Source organism: Adelges cooleyi, unplaced genomic scaffold, assembly GCF_023614345.1.
Source record: "Adelges cooleyi isolate 19-005CV unplaced genomic scaffold, UGA_ACOO_1.1 ACOO_flye_CR_arks_rails_tigmint_CR_PRNA_30, whole genome shotgun sequence".
Classification (NCBI taxonomy): Eukaryota; Metazoa; Arthropoda; class Insecta; order Hemiptera; family Adelgidae; genus Adelges; species Adelges cooleyi.
The window spans coordinates 17912477-17932379 of record NW_026095971.1 but is presented as its reverse complement, the minus strand read 5'-3'; the positions used below and the strand labels follow the sequence as shown (position 1 = coordinate 17932379).

The window sequence follows — 19903 nt, the reverse complement described above, 5'->3', positions numbered from 1 at the left end:
TATAAATATTGTTGTGTTATTTGTAATAAAACAACATAATATGATTAAAAGCTTCGAATTAAAAAAGTTTGTTAATTATTATATGAAAACATGTATTTACATTTGTGCTATTTATTTTAAATTACCCCTCTTGTCTTTTGAAGCTATTATCAGAATAACTTGCATAAACAATAATATTTCTACGTATTATGACTGTAGAGGTAATATTCGACCAATGAACTTGTGATAATAATAATAATGCAAATTAAAATACCAATTGCAAAGTTTTGTGTTTTTAGTATTTATAAAATAAACCATTTGTAGGTTTTATAGGTTAAAAGAAGTTGATTAGAAGAAATTGATTTAAAGAGGAAGCTTTGAAAGTTTATTTCCGGTAGGCGTTTTCTACGCTCATTCAAGGTCCAATGGCCTAATGGCGGAGGCGATGAAAGTTTTAAGACCTACTGCAGTCCAAATGGATTAAGACATAAACATATTATATGGCATATTATACTATCAAGATGCCGTAAAACGTACCGTTTGATTTATTAATCATTACACACATATTTATAATAGTCTTGACCTCGGATTCAATATTTATTTTGTCGTTAGTAGTATTGAGAAAAAAAGAAAACCTCGTTAAATGTTGCAGATGAGTAAAATTGGCCTGTAGTCAAAAATATTGTCAATTGACAAAAAAAACGAAATTGCTGAAATGATAAGAAATAGTGTGTCTATAAAGACAATTATAGTAATTTTTGTATAATTGTATTTTTATCGACTTGAATATATTTGTATGCCAAGGTCGATGAACCGGTTTACAAAATAACTATATCAGCGATCGATTCGTTTTGAAGTCGATCATTTTATGGGCAATTTGTCTTCTACCATATTTTCTGATAGAAGCCAGTAAACTAAACATGAATTATACATTTGTGCGGAATTTATAATACTCAATCACGGTTTACGACTTTATAGTTACTTTATTTCATACACAAATTGCCAACGCATAAAGGTTTTTTTATTTATAGTCCAAGGATTTTAGATTAATAAAGAAATAACTCAAACACCTAGAAGAGATTAAAACTGCAGTACCAGCAACAGTTGTGGCTATGATTATTATATAAGGTTGATAACCTCGCCGTCGAATCCTAAAAAAACAAATTATTATAAACAACATTATAATACTACGTCTGGTGTCTGTAATGGCTAAATAGATTATATCAACTATTTAAACTGTGCACACAATTAAGTACAGATTACATTTGTAATTGCATTCTATCATTAATTGGAAATCTAAGCTAACGTTGTACGCATTTAGATATCTTCTGATGTTTTAAAGAACAAGCTACGCCATTGCTTCGCATTGTATTATTTTCCAAAACTTGAAATCCTTCGACAAAAATCGTTTGTAAGCTAATAAATACTACTTTCTTCATTTAAAAAAATAAGTAAGTATGGTAATTGAAATTAAAACAATTTGTTGTTTTCAATTTTAAGAATAATACTATCTATGAATAAATAAATAAAAAATATCATTAATTTTAATTCTATCGTCCACGTTGATCGGTTTAAAATAGTGGGAAGAAAATGTACGTGTTCCTCTCTGTCTGTTGATTTCTTCTCTGATATTTCTTTTCACTTGTACATCTTTTATATTTATTCAATTTTTTTTGTTGAAGAATGGTTCTTTGGTTTCATACCCATTACAAAAGTTATCATTCTAGATAGGTCTTAAAATGTTTTATCTGTAGATATACTTAGAATAAATTATTTTCCCTATATTCAATATTTATTTAATAATAATAATTTATACAAATTGACCACTCTCAAAGAATTTTAAACAGTAATATTTAATAAGTAAATGTTTGTACTTTAGTTCTAAATTTGTTAGTCAATTTGTTGTTTTCTAAAGGTTTTTCTCGATTTTTCAAACCGTTTTAATGACAATAACACATCATTGTGAAACAACCTCACTGCGAAATCATACGACAATACTGTTTTAAATTTAAAACAAAAAAAAAACTAATTCGCCTACTTTTGCCTTGAAATAAATTAACAGTTAAATTAAATTCGTTAAGCGTGTAATTAAATCCTACTTAAGTTTGGGCTTTTTCAAATTCCGACCAAAACAAAACAGTAGAAAGCTTTATCTGTTTGATCAGAACACATTAATTGACGTTCCACATCCCATGAGCTATCATGATTCGAAACCCTTTGTTTTAGGCAATCCTTGAGGTCAAGAACATTACTGAGGACACTCAAATGTGACGAGTAAATATGAAATAACAAAGATATATGTTTTTATAGTGTGAGAAAAGTGCAACAAAAATGTATCATAGATTATAATAAATTATAGTGTATATTTTTTCAATAATATAAATAAAAACTAAATACCCATTCTTAATTTTGGGCTGTATTAATAGTATTTTTTGTTTGTTTGTAAAATGGTATGTAAAACGATTGCATTTGCGGATAGATGTGGTCACGGACACCTGTCAACAGTGTAATTATATAGCTATAGACACGCTTATCATAAGTTATTCTTTAATAAAATTCAATTTCAAATTATTGTTCTCGTGTCTAAGATAGATGTAATTTTTTCCGGTTAAGATATTTCTCGCTTCTTACATCGCTAGTAATGTGGGTTTTTTTATTTTATTGACATTAACCGCTAATAATACCTACATACATATATTATTATGTACCTATCATGAAATCATGATCTCATTGTAAGTGTTTAGTGTTCCACGACGTAGAATTCACAAGTACTGTGACCACAGCCAAGGACGTTTAGTCTATAGATATTATACTATGCAATGTCAAGGTTGAGTCATTTAATCCTTTTTATCGTAGCATCGCTATTCGACCCTAGATTACTAGAATCGTGACCAACATAAACGGTTAACCTGTACCACCGAGTCAATTACTTTGAGATATCGTATAAAGCCGTTCATAACCTCGTAGGTACAACGCACCTAATTAAATTTCAGAACAATATCGAAACCCTTAGGTATTTGTAAATATTAATCCTATTTGTTTTGATCAGAAACAACTTAAAACATTTGAATAACATTGATACCTCCAAAGTTGTACCTAAACTACTTAAAAAAAAAAAATTAATTGTACACCATATGTATTTTGTAGAGTATAATATATGTCCATCCAAAAAAATAATTTAAGTATCAGTACGACATTTCTACTTACCAATTATTACCATAAGTGCGTTTTTAAGTAATGTCCTTTTTTTAGTTTATTATGTTTCTTAGTTAAATTGTCAATTATTAAACCTGAAAAATTATAAATTCTCGGAAGTATTAAGTCACCAAATTTTATTTTAATATTCTCAAAACCAATGATTCGTTATAAATTACATGTATGAACTATGAACGGTAATAATGTTTGAAGCCAGCACTCGTAATAAACGAACAAACAAATTTTCTGCTTACAAATATTGTAAAAAAAAACTGGATTTTCAAGTACATTTAATATTTGCATATTGTGCAATCAAAATAATAAATAGTTATTAGTTTGAGAAAATAAATGTTATCGGGTCAACCGATTTCAATGGGGAAAAAATTATTTATTTGGAAATACCCTTCATAAGGAACGGGTTGAGTCATATAAGCTGTATTTTTAATTTAAAAAAATAAGCCTGAGTGTATGTTATAAGAGCGGGGTGCGTAATTCACGGGATGCCCAAACGACAATATTATTCCGGTCGGACAAGTATTCAATTATTGTGAAGAAGTTCAAGGTGAGTTTAACATTATGATGGTTTTAATAGAATAAACGAGAGCAAGTAATTTTATATAATCGAAACGACACTTAGATAAAATGGATATTATATTTTTTATGTTAACATAATAATTAATATGGTTGTGGTGTCCTAATCAAACGGTGTTTATGTATTGACGTGCGTATCGACCGACGACACTAACGTCGTAATTCGATTTGTCAACGTGACACATACAAAATAATATTAATATTGTTATTGTTCATGTTGTATAGATGGTATCATCTTGGGCCCCTCTGTTCAACGACTTGGTAGCTCGGCGATTCTGGAAGTCAAGTCGTAAACACTTAAATGTCATTTGACAAATAAACATCATAAGTATTAGCACAGATCAAACCAGATTAAAAAAAATCGAAAAATGTAAACCAACTTTAATAATATCAGGTCAGTGAGACCAAAAAATGAGAAAAATAATCCTTCTGGTATGCAGTTATATTTAGTTTTATTTAATCTGTGGTATTAGTACTTAATGTATTCTCACAGATTACATAAAACCAGATGGCTCACGTCATAGTAAAACCACGGAATAAACAGAAAAGAAACTATCCAATTTTCACATGGACCCTTATGGGACGAGATAACATCATGTCCAATATCTTAAATATGGTCGAGAAATGGGCAAAATTGATAGGTGTAGGGAAATTCTCACTTTTATTCTGGCTAAACTGTTCACTCGACAAACGCGGAAAATGGCGGCATTGTTGTAAAAACAGTAACAGAAAGTAATTAAACTTAAGTTTATAATCTAAAAAGTTGGATTCTTCGTGTTGCCCTAAATTTAGAAATTTTTCTAATATATTTTTCAGAAAGCTGAGATAATTTTTTTTATAAAATGTGTAAATTTCAAACTGGGTTGTCTATAATAACGCTTAAAAAAAAAATAGGTAAAATTTCATAAAAATTTCGAGAAAATTACCAAAGTAATCAGAAATAGTTGAAATAATTATATGTTAAAATAAGATAATTTTCCGTTTTTTTGGTATTACCAAAATGAATAATAAAAAAGTAAACAAATCGGACCCGTGTTGCTTGTTGTTGTGCTGTGCAAATTGTATTTGATTATATAATAATTGTGTATACCAAACCAAAGTGTTGCGTCGCATATTGTACCCTGTTAAATTTCAATTTTTTAGATATATTATCACCGTCGCCACAAAATGCACATTGTTTTTTTTTAGGTTTTATAGCAAAAGTATATGTGTTACATCATAATAATAGATTGTAGCTGAATTATTATGATATTTTTGATGTTATGCGGGCTGTATTCGTTCTTTTTGTCGTTTCCGCGTCAAAATACATAATAATATTGTAATCATAATTATTTTGAGTATTCTTCAGTTGTATCGGCCAAGGATAATAAAAACATATCCCGTGTGTGGTTATTCTTTCAACACGGTAGCCAAAATGTTTTCGGTTTCCGCTATATTTAGTCAAACCGAAAAGTATTTTTCTAGTGACATTAAAAGTTTGCTCAACCCGGGTGTTGTTGGCAAATAATACCGTATCCTGTAATTTTTTTTTTCGAATAGTTAATTCATTTACATACTAATATCTATTTTTTTTAATTAACGATTAATTAATCTCAATAATATTTTAGTACTTTTATCATCACTATTTTTCAAATATTCCTATTTATCGGAATTATTAAAAAAGAGACGGATTTTTTCATACACATAAATAATATATCTTTTCAGATAAATAACTATTCAGGATCTGTTTTTATTAAATATTTAAAAGGGTTTGACATTGAAAAAAAAAATTATTAAAACGATTTATGTAACAATGTAAATGCAACTGGTTTTTTTAAAAACAACCTTGATTATTATAAATATATATATTTTTTTATACATTGTTTTTCTCGCGTTATCCAGTACACAGTGAAGAGTTGTTGGTATAGATAGGTATATAAAGAAAACTAATTTTCAATTAGTATTGATAGTGTAAAGTAATTAATTAAATATTTTTTCTAAAAAATAAAACACGAAATCCAAGTTACAAAACTTGTTTAATAATATAACTTTGGACGACGTTAAATTTTACAAGAAAAAGTAAAACAGACAAATTAGTTTTAATAATAATAACTACGCATTATTATTGTTGACAAATATGGAATATTAAAATAACCCGTTTTGTGAAATAGACAATACTTAGCCAGTATTGTTGTTTTAAGATAAACATCTTTACGAAAGGGCACTAGAGTTTATTAGAAATGTCGGTTCCACAAAAACAAACAATGATCTTCCATAGCATAATTTTTGAAAACCACTAGACGCATACTTAGAGTGTATTTACACAAAATTCAATTCCTATGTGTTACGAACTAAATATGATGTACTTACACGATGGACCTAAATGTGACATCCTTATTATTTTTCATTGTTATGATGAAACTTGTTTTTAATTTCCTGTCTCTTTATTTTATTTTCACTTCAAAATTCAACCATTTTAATGCACGATTCTATTTGAATCGTCGAATTTCATGAATAACTATTTTAATTATATCAATTATGTTCCAATACATAATAAAGACCGTGTAACTATGTAACTATATACAATTCAGTTATAATTCACTCTAATAAAACGAATCATAGTATTGTGAACTGATACTTTTTATTGTTGATTTTCGTACTAGTAAATGGAACATTTGATGGTATGTTCTAATGTAGACTGATTGTTTTAAAAACAAGTAATTATATTTATTTTTCGTAGTGAAAAAGTAGAAAAAATACTTTATTGTTTGTTGAGATGTTTGTATGAAATCGTTCTTCTTTCGGTTGTTTCCGCTAAAATTGAAATATCATAAATACTCTCTCTCTTTTTATATATATAAGGAAATAACTTCACTAAGTTACAAGCTTTTGGCTTACAAACTGTTAGTTTTCAAATTAATGAATACTTCTCTTTAGATATTCCAAATTACTATTTGAAACTTTCCGCTTCAACATCATTTTAGGCATTTCAACAAATTTTACATACTTTGTTATATTTTATAATACCGCCGGCTCATTTTTAATATTTAAAAATCATACATCTGAGGCGGATCCAACGCTTTAAAGGAAAGGGCGATTTTATTTAAACTCTTTTTTTTAATCGTGTATAGCAAAGGATTTGAGTAACCATTGTAACACATTTTATAAATTTTAATACATGTATATTATTTTTTAAAAATCAAGTAAGTAAAACGTATACGGTATACGGTTGTACGATTTTTACTCAAAAGTAATGCAAAAATTATTTTTGAAAAAATGTATTATGATACCTTGGTTTTGCATGGACCTTATATTTGGTTTAAATTTAAGATTAAAACGTTGTGAGTCGTAAACTGATGGACGACTAACAAAATGTCGGCGAACGTTTTATTTGAGTCGACGCGTTTAACCAACTTAGCGATGTACTGATGAATTGAGGTACATGTAACTCTATTCGCCATTTCCATTAATTATAATGTAACAACAATAGGAGATCTACTCGGTTTTTGGCGGTTGTTTGATTAAAAATAGATTCGAAAATCCGCATTGTAAGCTCGGAGGGGTTTTCATTAAAACAATAAACTGGTCCGGACGAGCGTTTCTTGCTTGCGGTATACTACACGGGAAATCACCTCTTAGTACATATTATTATTGTATGTATCAGCCACGCCTGGCGGGCGAATCGTCTGGCCATTAGACCTAAATGATTGACAACAGCTGCGGGTTAAGAGTATTTTATAAGAATTCTTTAAAATCAACGCAATACACGACATTATGACCTAAAAACCTATTAAAAGTAAACGGTAAGCGCGCAGCTAAAAATATATATCTAGCGCTCAGGATTTAGCGCAACTAATCCTGGATAAATTTAATCTGAGATTAGATTATATTGTCGTTTTTATTTATTTTCACATCATTATTGACGAACGGCTTTTAGTTAAAATAACAATTGTGCAACGTTTATGTATATATATATATATATATATATATATATATGAGAAAAAATAACTAGAAAATAAAAACTCATTTATATCTATAATTATTGTTGCTGTTTTGCATCACTCTAGCTAAAGGAGCATAATAATATCATGTAAATTAGTTTGGTCTAACGGCAAGTTAAAAATGGCATTCGACCCGTTTAAAAATATTATAAATACAAAGCTGTGCATCTAAGTAAGACGTTTTTGATGAAAATTGTTTTAAAAATATGGCTGACCTTGATGATAAATTGCATTGGGATTTTAATTTTTCGGGTTTCAACAAAATATCCAAAATTCAAAAAAAAAAACTCATCTTTTCGGGGGGTTTTTTTTTTTAAATATTTTTTTTTCATCAAAAATATTTCACTTAGCAGCCACACAGGTTTATATTATTTACATTCCAACGAATGTCTGTCGCAGCGTGAGGCGATCAAATCATCGTCTCGTATTCACCTAACATGAAAAGAGCCAATACGTCATTGAAATTATTGTTCTTTTGAAAACTAAATTCTATTATTGCTTTTTTAATCGTGATCGAGTTTTTGGTTTTTAAATTAATAATATGCCATGCGATAAAGGTCATATGCATTCAATGAACGTACAGTATACATAGGACGAGCTGGATTATAAATCTCAAATTGAATCGGCTCGATTTGAATTTCAAAGAGACATCGAAAAGCATACAAACTTGAGTCCGGCAAGTGATACGCATAATAAAGTCAATATTAAATTGAAATTCATGAATTAGATTATATTATTTTCGATTAAACTATAATATTTAGTGTGTGTGTGCGTCACAATATTGGAATTTTTATTCGCTCATATACCACTGTGTATACTTATTTTACGTTTGATTCTTGTTTTTGTCACTTACTATATATTGTAGGTCATTATAATAATAGTATATGTGTTGCTTTGTAATTTACCCATAGACAACAACTCATCTACTACGCTGCATCACGCATCTCCTCTATTTCCGTTTCCAATGGGCAAACCGAGTTTCCGTGGATTAGGTAACATAATTACTTTTAATTCAAGTAACAACAAACTTAACTTCATAGGCCATAAGACATAAATAAAACACTAAAATGTGTCTTGTAATTCATACACGAAAATAATGTGTAAGCTTCCTATTTTTTAATTTATCAACGATTAAGGTTCATTCACAATATTCTAATATTGCCAACGTTTATTTATAGCTATCGACTAGCTTTGGATTATTTCTTTTAGACTTTGACGTCTTTATGACATCTGAAACTTATATGAAAATCTCAAACGGTACTCAAACTGCAATCAGATTTGTATAGATTTTAATTTTATGGTATTTTAAGTAACATGCTGAATATTGCATAAAATAAATGCTCTATAATTAGGTTTTCCATGAAAATCCTAAATGAAAAAATATCCCACGGCAAATAATATCAATAAAGTCACGGATAAAGATATTCTTTCATCTTATAAACCTTTGATCAAAATATGAATTTTATATTATTAAATATAATGTTGAAAATTCTTAATTGTATAAAACATATATTTTACTGTGTCTATGCCAAGTTCAATAATCAAATATTTCTTTAATATCCGTTCTCAACTGTTTTGCTGAAAAATTAACTTTAGTCTAATAATACTAAAAATGTTTTAACTCTATGAAGTGTTAAATAAAATGTTAAGCTAAATTGCCGAGAATGGCCATAGCAATTTATTTTTTAACTAGTATCGGGCCGTCTGCAAAATATATTCTCAAGTATTAGATTCATTCGTGTTGACAATCGTAGGTTAGTAATGAAATAAGTTTTAACTATGGTAAACTTAGAATAGTACACTTTAACATTGCGCACTTAGCTCTCAAGGAAGTTATTTAATACATAATTTAATTTTTTTAACGGCTAACGCTCAAAGTGTGGATAAAGGACATTTTCATTATTAAATCACCCAGTTATTTAAACTTCAAGGCTATAAACCTCCTAAGTACCGGCAACTATGTTAAGTTGAAACGCGCAATGTGACAACTGAAAAGTAAACCATTAACGACTATAAACACACTAAACAGGTCGAGTAGGGAAGTGGTCTAAATTCGAGTAGGGTAGATTGAGGGTTGAAAGCTGAACTAATGACCATAGCCGTTTTTAGCTCTCTAACATTGTTTTTAGTTTGTGGTTATAAACAATTCACGGTAGCGAAATAAAATTGTTTAATATAATTTAATAACCAAGTAGGTTCAATATTGAACTCTTTAATGTTGTTGACAATATAGCTTTTGGCGAATATTCATGCAAATGACTATGCGTTTAGTACGTAATGGAATGCTTGAAAACGACATATTATAATGATTTTGTGGTTTGCAGGTTATAAACTACTAAAAGAAGACCGTTAAAACGGGTTAATTGTCTAACACAGTTTTAATAAATATGAAATTTCCAGTTACATTATTGATTGCATGTCAACAAAGTTTTGAAACCCTGTCTTCACCATACAGTAAGTACTACAACTAGCAGAGGATGTAAAATCAACATAATAAAAACTTAATACGTGTTTAGGCTGTTTAAGCAAATTTGAACAACGATGTTGCGTTTGAGTTAAATTGTGTTTTAACTACAAGAGAGGAGTGCCTACTCTGTAAATATTTGTGTGTTTGCAAAATATAATATCTTTATATTATGATCAATAAAATTATTTATATCCAGTAATAAAAAATGTGAATCCAAGTGAATATTTATAATATTAAAATAATAATATTTTCCATCATACACATGGTTTCTAGGCAAAATTATAGTATTTTCTCTTATTTTATATTTTTATGTTAAGGAAAATTAAGTTATACAGATGATACAATCGAGGTTTTCTACAATAGAATGGTATTTGTTCTTATCTTTTAAAGTTTGCCATTTTATAGACTATAGTCACGTCACCCAATCATTACGTTTGTTCCAATCGGCTTAGTTGTAGACACAATCGCGTAATTAGTTTGTTCCGGGAAATGGTAACTTTAATAAAAAAAAAGTTGTTGTCTTGTGAAAAACTATTTTGAAATGTTGTTTAGGACGTTGATTAGGTACGAACAAATATATCAGTGTGTTTTCAATAACTCAAGTTTAAGAGAAATATAATCATTTATACTACATCAACATTTATTTGAGATGATATTATACTTTCATAAAAGTATAACAAAACACATAGTATTATTTAATGGTTATGTTTACAAAGGATATCATCATCAACTCTACAAGTCATATCTAAAACTAGAGGGCAACATTTTTATAGATAAATATTTTTTCAACTTAAAAAAAGATGTAATGCTTAATAACATTATAAAATCTCTTTGGTATAATATATTAGCCACTTGCAACGGAGATCGGATCCGTTCAATATTAAAAGTTAAATAATTGAATAAACGTAGTTTGAAGCATTAAAAAAAAAAAAAATTGAAACAATAACCAATAATGTTTCTATTAAAACAGAAGAATTATTTTTCCTCGGTATGATTCCTCAGAATTTCTCATATTATTATTAAAATTGCGCTCAAAATGAATACACAAGATAAACTAAAATATTAAGTGTTTAAGTTTGCCAAACTGTGCATTAATATATCGTTATGATAATAAATTAATTTTATAATTTTATATTCCTTCTTGACTCGAAAAAACAATTATATAGTATGCCAATAACCATGGAAATAAAATAACATGTGAACCGGCAAGATGAGAATATGGCACAAGGATGTCAACATTGCGATAAGTAATACCGAAAACCGTTTATTTGTTTGATTATAAATTATAATTAACTATAATATGTATAAAGGTCTTTATCAGATAGCAATTAGAGTTGTGCTTGGACAAATAGTATTATTATTATTGTTCTTTTGAATGCAGTATTCTGTTTGTATCATTTTTTTGTTTCCTTGACGGCGCATAATTAACGAGATAGATATCGTTTCTTTGTTTCATATCTCTTACACGCCAGCCACAGTTCGCGTTATGCCATGACTGTTTGGGATTTATTTAAATTTAGACTTTTTTATTATTATTCTAAGAATTAGAAAAAATAAAAAAGAGAATAAATTGGAACCGTGACGGATGTACACGTAATGTGATGTGGTTGTACAAAAACATAGAATACAGCCTACAGATGAATCCACCTTGAAGACTTTTTAATACTTTAAAAAAATGTACGTTTCTCCGGTTTGTCGACTGAAACCAGTATTCGTTCATCGTAGCTTATTATAGTGATGGTATTTTGTTATTCATTGATTTTTTTTTATATAAACTAACGTGTAAACCATGATATGTTGTCTAAAATTTAAAAAAGAAGAGATATATTTATTTATAATTTTTTCTTTATTTTTAAATTGTAAACAGAATGTGATCAACGGAATAGGATTTTCACGCTCGGACACACTAGGCTATCGTCCACTGGCAGTGAGTTAAGTTTTTCGCAGACTTCTAAATTCGTACAAAGATTCTTTGTTCTTTATGAAACCATAACTATATCCATCCAAAATAAACATCTGCCCTGCTTACGCCTGCCGTCAATACATCCAATTTGCATGACAGGTAATGTAATGTAAAGTGTACTAAATTATTAGTGACCGAATCACATATGGAATGGAACTTAGTTGAATTTCAACAGTGAAATTAAAATTGAATTGCAGGTTTCCGAGGCCAAACAACTATACTCAAAATAAACAATAAGCTAACGATAACCTAGCCGGGAATACCTTGCAAGTTTTTATGCACGAGCAGAGCAACTTTCTCATTTAGGGATAGACTATAGTAAACCCCTGTAAACTTATTTTTTTTTCATGAGACCGGTGAAAAACCTACCTTTTATAATATATTACAATAGATCAATAAATAAAAATATTGACCTATTTTAAAAGGATTAAAAAACGTTACCTAACCAAAGTTTACATTATTCGTTATAACTACAACAAATGATGATGCGAATGGTTAGTGCGATAGCTAATTAGTGTAAAAGTATAATAGCTTAACTAAATTTAAACTTGTAAGCAAAAAGGAATGTCAATTAAAAACATTCAAGTTTATTTATAACTCTTGGAATGGTAATAAACTTTTCGTTCATTTCAAGAACAAAATTGTATATCGCTTCAAAAGGCTTAACACAACTTTAAAATGTTTTTAACTGACTTTTCTTTTCGCTTAAACATTGTCAAATCAATTAATAAGCGAAGTATTATTAGCAATTATACGAAATTTGATCAAGAATAAAAATAACACTAAGTTAATCATAATGTTAAACGGTTGACTGTGGGTAAAACACAGTTGCTTAGCTCTGCTGTTTTGTAAACTATCTTTAATTTATCAAAGTTTTTTTTATTGTAAACATATTTAATTAACTTTAAAAACAAACATCAGTCTTTGTCGCTGTTGATAATTGGTAAAATAATGTAGGTTATTATTTGAAGTTATTATTATTGAGTTTGTTGACAACAAGATAATATATTAGTATTTTTTTTACGTTTTAGAATTTTGCTAAACATTTTGAATTACATTTTTATCTTAATTTCGTTGAGATTTACATAGAAGACATGGCACAGTTGTTAACCTGCGACATAACCTGTTGTTAAAAAATTACAAGAACGCTCGGAAAGCTCATGTTAATATTGATATTATGTACTAAAACTTGGTTTTATATTTGATTATATCGTCTGTTTTGTACACATACACGTTTTTTTGTAAATGTTTTATGTTTATCGTAGGTAATCATTCTGTCAATTACTTGGACACGACATGCATAAAACTTGGACATAATTACACCAGTGACTCCCAGACGGCTATATTGAATTATTTTATTCGTTTGGCTGTTAATAGGAAAAACAAAGTCTGGTTCGGTGTACCTACAGAATTATTTCCTGTATTTACATTTACAAAACAAAAGAAATGCGCACACACAAACGCTAAATTGCAGTTATTATTTTAAATCGAGTTTCCCTCATGAATAATTTATATTAAAACACTAGTACAAGCAGTGTGTGTGAATAAAATATGGTTCTTCTTTTGTTCTTTTAAGAACAACAATTTTATCCTAAAAAATGTCACATAGTTTTTTGATATCTACCTACATAAAGGCACTCTACGTCAGTCACATGATTATGTAAATGGTACATTTTGTAGTATTATTAATAATTTTTCTTCTGGATGTAATACAATTTTATTGTCATGCCGTGTTTACGTCGGACGGCTTTTCAGAAATATAAATCGATTAGGTTATTTTATATATATGAAAAAACTTGCCAAGTCAGGCTCGGCAATTCCTTTATTTTTTCGTTTTGGAGAATTACTTAAAATACATCTTTTATTATTGAGCAATTAATTTATAAAGTATGAAAATTTAGGGGGGGGGATGTATTTATGGTATACAACTATAAAGCTCTGTAGTAATTTAACTTTACCAGATGAACTTCTGAAATTCTTCAATTTACTTCTACATGCCAAAGTGTTTCTTATAAGACCCTAAATAACAAACCCATTCATCGGTTTCAGAGATTTGCGTGGCTAAAGAAAACTTTAGCTAAAATTTAATTTTTAATATTTTTTTTTTCATTTCAATTATTATGCTTCATTAGTTTTTCAAAATTCAAGAAAGTAAAAGCTAGATATTTAACGCTAACGGACTTTGTTAACAATTATAACATAATTCGGTAGTATGATAACTAACTTTAAATTAAACGTCTAAAAACATCTTAACATAAAACTAACACCACTAAACTTATAAACTTTATTATTACTGGTTTGTATAAAAAAAAAGAAATTAACATCTATTATGTTGTGTCTATTGGCATCACATAGATGGCTTCAATAAAGTTGTAGTTTTAAAAATATACATGTATATTTTTTTTAGAAACAACAATCTGTACATAATAAATTTACAATAAGTTTTTTTTTTGACATTTTATATTACATATCTTTAGTAACGTTTACGGAAGTCACCCAGTGTTAACACCTTATTAGTCTTATTATAGTTGTATTTTAGTGATGATTTTATCGTTGTCGTTATTTTGTTATGTCAAAAGGTCACGGTTCCAGTTGGGTTTAAGTCGACGTGGTGGGTTGTCAGGTATTGAAGTTGGGTACATTCGTTTAATTAAAGAGTTTGTGTTTATTGTGAGTTTTGAGTGAAATCTGGAATAGTGTAAAATAGCCAGTTCTTTGACAGTTTTGATGTTTAAATCTTTGTGTAGGCTATTATTTGTTACATACCAAGGCGCACCAGTTAACCCTCGTAATGTTATATTTTGAAAGACTCGTATTGGTCGAATGTATTATATATATTTAAGTGTTTGTCTTTTATAATACATTAGTCATTATAGGATGTAAGTATGTTACTAAAACATATTTCACTGAGACCATGCACAAATATTGTGTAATCAGACAAGCAGATGTCGCTCATTCGGAAGAAAAACGACACATGACAAAAATCATCAATTTACCTACTTCTACAGAGGTGTACTAATGTTACTTTTTCACTGAAAAGAAATTGACTTGTGTCAAAAAAAAAAAACACCATTAATTTATCAGTTTTTCTTTCGTATTCAATAAAATAGTTGAACAATTTTTAAGTGACGCTTAGAAGTGAATAGTCGATTTTTAAAATGTGTTTTTTCCAGATAAGCAATTTATAGTTGCATATTATATAAAACATAACAGAACAAAACAAGAAAACAGCTAACAGAATGGGTTTAACTGCTCCAGTTTTTTTTTGGTGCCATCTATTCACTGTGTACAACATAATTCTCTCTTAAGTTTTACCTGCGCCAATTTAAAGTAACTTCTCATCGTAAATGCTACTCGCTGTAATTTGAATCGTGTTATATTGGATTCACAACAACTTATGCTTAAGCTGTTGAATTGTAACTGTACACCTACTGCACTCTGTTTAACTAATATTGCTATTAGAATAATTGCCTAGACACAAATAAGAAATTATTGTTTTTTTATTATACATATTGTTCTTTTGTTTTCACTCTGATACTCCTATTAATAACTTATTAGTTACAATAAATATCCAAAATGTATTATTGACGCCATTTTAATACAACTAATATTAAAACAATATTTGAAGAGTGAAAGTGTCAAACGTTTCAAGTGCCAAAGTATAAAAATTGAACTTTATAATTTGATTTGTATTTTATTCATTACCGGAAACACTTTAACATTTTTTTGAGTTTAAAGTATGATTGTCTTTTTTATAATTAACTATTTTTTACTAAAAATTTACAAAATTGTTTCCGGTAATAAATAAAATACAAATCAAATTATAAAGTACAATTTTTATACTTTGGCACTTGGAACGTTTGACACTTTCACTCTTCATTTTTACTTCAATAAGTATTGATACTTTGTGCTTGTTTAAATAAAGTTTATATGTACATATATTGATTTTTAATTATAAATATTACGTTTATACATTATATACTGTTTGTACGTTTTAATTACTTTCAATTTATACCAATTAAAAAGAACGTTCAAAATAGATCTACGTGTTATTCTCATTAGGATTATTAATATTAACTAATAGTGAACTATTAGTTAATATTACACTTTAAATACACACTTTTAATACGTTATTACACGTTAATACACACTTTTGTATATAAAATAACTAATTGTATACTTAAAATATGGTACTACGTAAATAAATATTAATTGTTAGAAATTATAATAAGTTATAAAATGGTTTTGGATAATATCACTTATAGGTACATGCAATTTAAATTGAAAAAATTGTTTAAGATTAGTGCGTTGTTTTTGTTTTCATTTAAGTCATATGTAATATGCTAGCGTTTAATTTTTTTGGATATTTTAACATACATATTTTTTTAACAGAATATTTTATTTAAATGATAAAATTTTTTTTTATGAGATAAAAAAATTTTAGTTGATGTGATCAGTCGAAAAAAAGCCATGTAAACAGCGACGAAGCACCATAGTGAAATCATCAAGTTAATTTCGCCTCTTTAATGTTATGTATCCGTCGTACTTATTTTCACCATATATAGGTTCGTATCGGAGCATTCTCTTGAAAGGAACACTTTAACCCTTAACTTGGTATTGTATTTCTAAAGATACATTTTATTTATGACATTCCATGACCACTCTAAAAGTACTATTATTTTAATTATTTTTGATATTCAAAAACTAGCCCTTGGCAACTTAAAGGTTAAAATGTAATACTTTTTAGGAATCAATGACTGATGATCAAGTTGCCACCTCGATTTCACTGTACTTGCCTTGGATTTTTTGCACATGTTTTAAGATCAGTTCAACAATTGTTTCTACTACACATTTATGAGGTATCGATGGAGTTAGCTAACTTAACAAGCTGTGCTGACAATTTTTTAATTGTATCTTAACATTTTGTATCTAGTTTAATGAAGAAAGCTACACAGATAGATTTACTTCACGCGAAGGCGATACAATTGTAAAAAAAAAATAACATAATATTTATTCACAGTTTTTTTTTAATATTCATTTTTATAATTTATGCGTAACATAATAAATTGTGTACAATTTTACTGCAAATTTAATAAACATAAAAGATAGTTTTACCAAAAAAAGGTTATTCCCACTTTATCCAATAGTCAACGAAAATAATTACTATATCGTAACAACACTACGAATTATAATTATATGGAATTAATAGTTTGTATGATTTATTAATCATGACCTAACACACTAACCGGTAAACAATATTTATTAAGTACGAAGATAAACTAATAAAAAAAAAATGAGTTATTATCATAATATTGATTTCTTTTAGCAGATTATATGCTAAAATCAAGTAACATATTGTTAAGATTATGTAAAATACTAAATATGTATTATTATTATTATATTATTTATTACCTAATGAATTGTAGTAACCGTATTAGCATATGGAGGAGAATATAGCAATAATTATATCTAACTATAATTGTGTAATTAATATTAATATTAATAACTTGTCTTGGACAATAACATTTTTTTTCTATAAAATTAGTAGTAGACAATATTTTATGATGTTTACAATTTTTAAATGTGTAAACTGGTATTGGAGTTAGCCTCCGTCTAGATAAACAAGTTACCTTTTCTGGTTTAATAATGGAATTTTTTATGAGACGTATAATATTATAGTGTTAAAAAAATACTATAAAAGTTTATTGTGGATGAGTGTTGAAACGTGAGCCATGGTTAGCTTTGAAATCATTTGGCTGTTAAGGTATTCACAATATGCTTAAAGGTTTTAAGGAGTATGAAATACTGTGCAATAAAAAAAGAGACGGTACCGACTTAAAGTTTGGAGATCATTAAGGTAGACGACCCGACGCTTTTGGGGAAAGTATGATATAAGGTATTGGCTGTATATTATTTAGTAGATAGAAGGTATAAAATATGTATTGCAAAGGTCACAATTTATGTACGTCGGCAACCCTACTTATCATAAATAAATACACATTTTTTTACCTCTATTATTTAGGCTGTCTAAAACACAAACTAGAGGTTCAAGAACCTAATTTTTTTGTTAAAACCTGTCGAAATAAGGCTTTCAAAAATATATTCTATTTGAGACAATAACTTTATGGGTAGCACTTTAATCGCGGATTTGGATAATTATCGAGTAATATTTTTTCTGACAAACTATACATAGTTGTTAGCTTCAATTCGAAGCTTAGAAGCCATTTTTTTTTTTTTATTAAAGTTTCTTCTTTTTACCTTATGTATTTATTATGAATTATTATTTTTATGAAGGCGTGACTATAAATATAACTTAGTCGCTAATTGATTTGTTCAAGTTTTGCTCCCAAAATGCAAATTTTATAAACTAAAAATAATAGCGCAAATAGTAGATTGAGCCGGTCAGGCATAATGTTTGAGCTATGTCCAAAAAACCCGGAAAATCACGATTTTCCTCAGAAATTTCGTTTATCATTCTAGAGCAACTCACGGATTAGGTCGGGTTACGTAGAATGCCTTTAATAAAATATTTTTATTTTGAAAACGTCTGACGGTGCTAAGCGAGCTTGTGTATATCCGGTCATAATTAATTTTAAAAGTAAATAATTTAAATTCATTTTATTTTACCCCTGAGGTAGATTCGCAAACACACGTGCCACTCTGTTTAAAGAGGATATCTCGTCGATGATTTTTAAAGGTAAGAACAATATCCTAAATAATACGTTAACACAAAATAGCCAATAGTACCTTTCAAAACGATTTTAGAGATAAAAACACATATGATAAAAAAAGACAGAGAACAAGATTTATTCATATTAAATAAAAAGTACAAAGATTAAAAACGTTAAAAAAATCTATTTTTGCATTCATCAAATTATTATTGACGAAAATTAGGGTTTTTTGGAAATCTTGTCCTCTAACTTTTTTGTTATAGGTGTTTTATCTCTAAAATCCCTACAAAAGTACTTTTGTCTGATGCGTGTAAACGTGTTTAGATGAAACCGCTGTCAAGGATGCTAGGGTAATCCGAAAAACAAATAAACTACCAAAACAAGAGTCCTAAGTACTGAACTAATAATCACACACTATTACAGCTTAAGCTTTATATTATGGTTTTGCAAAAAAATGCGCATACTTAACGCTTTAACAAATAGGGGGTACAACGTGTTCTTAAAGGGAATAAAATATTACTTTGTTTGTGTACTCACGGCGACGACGACGTGGCTGTGACGGATTCAATGAATTTTCGTCGGTATTTCTTACGGTAGGCAAGTCGTTTATACAGTCACACGTGTCGAACGATGTCCGTGGTAAACGGCAGATTTGACAAACGACGGTTTGTGTACGGTGAGTAGCTCAACACTGATCCGGCATGACGTCTTAAGACGGGCGACCGACACGGTAGTGTGTGTGGTGTAGGCTGGTGACGAACCGGCCGATGTCCGCGTGCGAAGCAAACTGCCGACTGACTTGAAAAGGTGGCGGCGAACACGTGCATACAGCGTTTACGCGGAGAGGGAACCGAGTGGTCTCCTTTATTATTTTCAGCCTCACTCGGAACCCGATCAAAGTATATAGGTTGTGGTCGAACCTACGTTGTAGTCGGACCCACAACCGTTTGCCTGGAATTTGTCCTAAAGTTTGCTCGAATTCGTTGTCAAAAACAATAGTGAAAGCGTTCTGTAATATATTGTGTATAATTTTATCAATTTAGGGTAATATATTATA

The 19903-nt window shown here is 28.7% G+C and overlaps 1 protein-coding gene across 3 annotated transcripts in view; it reads right to left on the bottom strand.

Annotated features, from left to right (window-relative positions):
- The window catches only part of LOC126838076 (pyrokinin-1 receptor-like), a 40615-nt gene extending 20987 nt beyond the window's left edge, over positions 1-19628 (bottom strand). For 2 of the 3 annotated variants that reach the window (XM_050572185.1, XM_050572187.1), the window contains exon 1: positions 19384-19628. The gene's annotated coding sequence lies outside the window, so the exon portion shown is untranslated. Of the gene's footprint in view, positions 1-19366 lie in introns of all 3 variants that reach the window. The other variant, XM_050572186.1, reaches the window with a different exon arrangement.
- Positions 19629-19903: the final 275 nt, after the last annotated feature.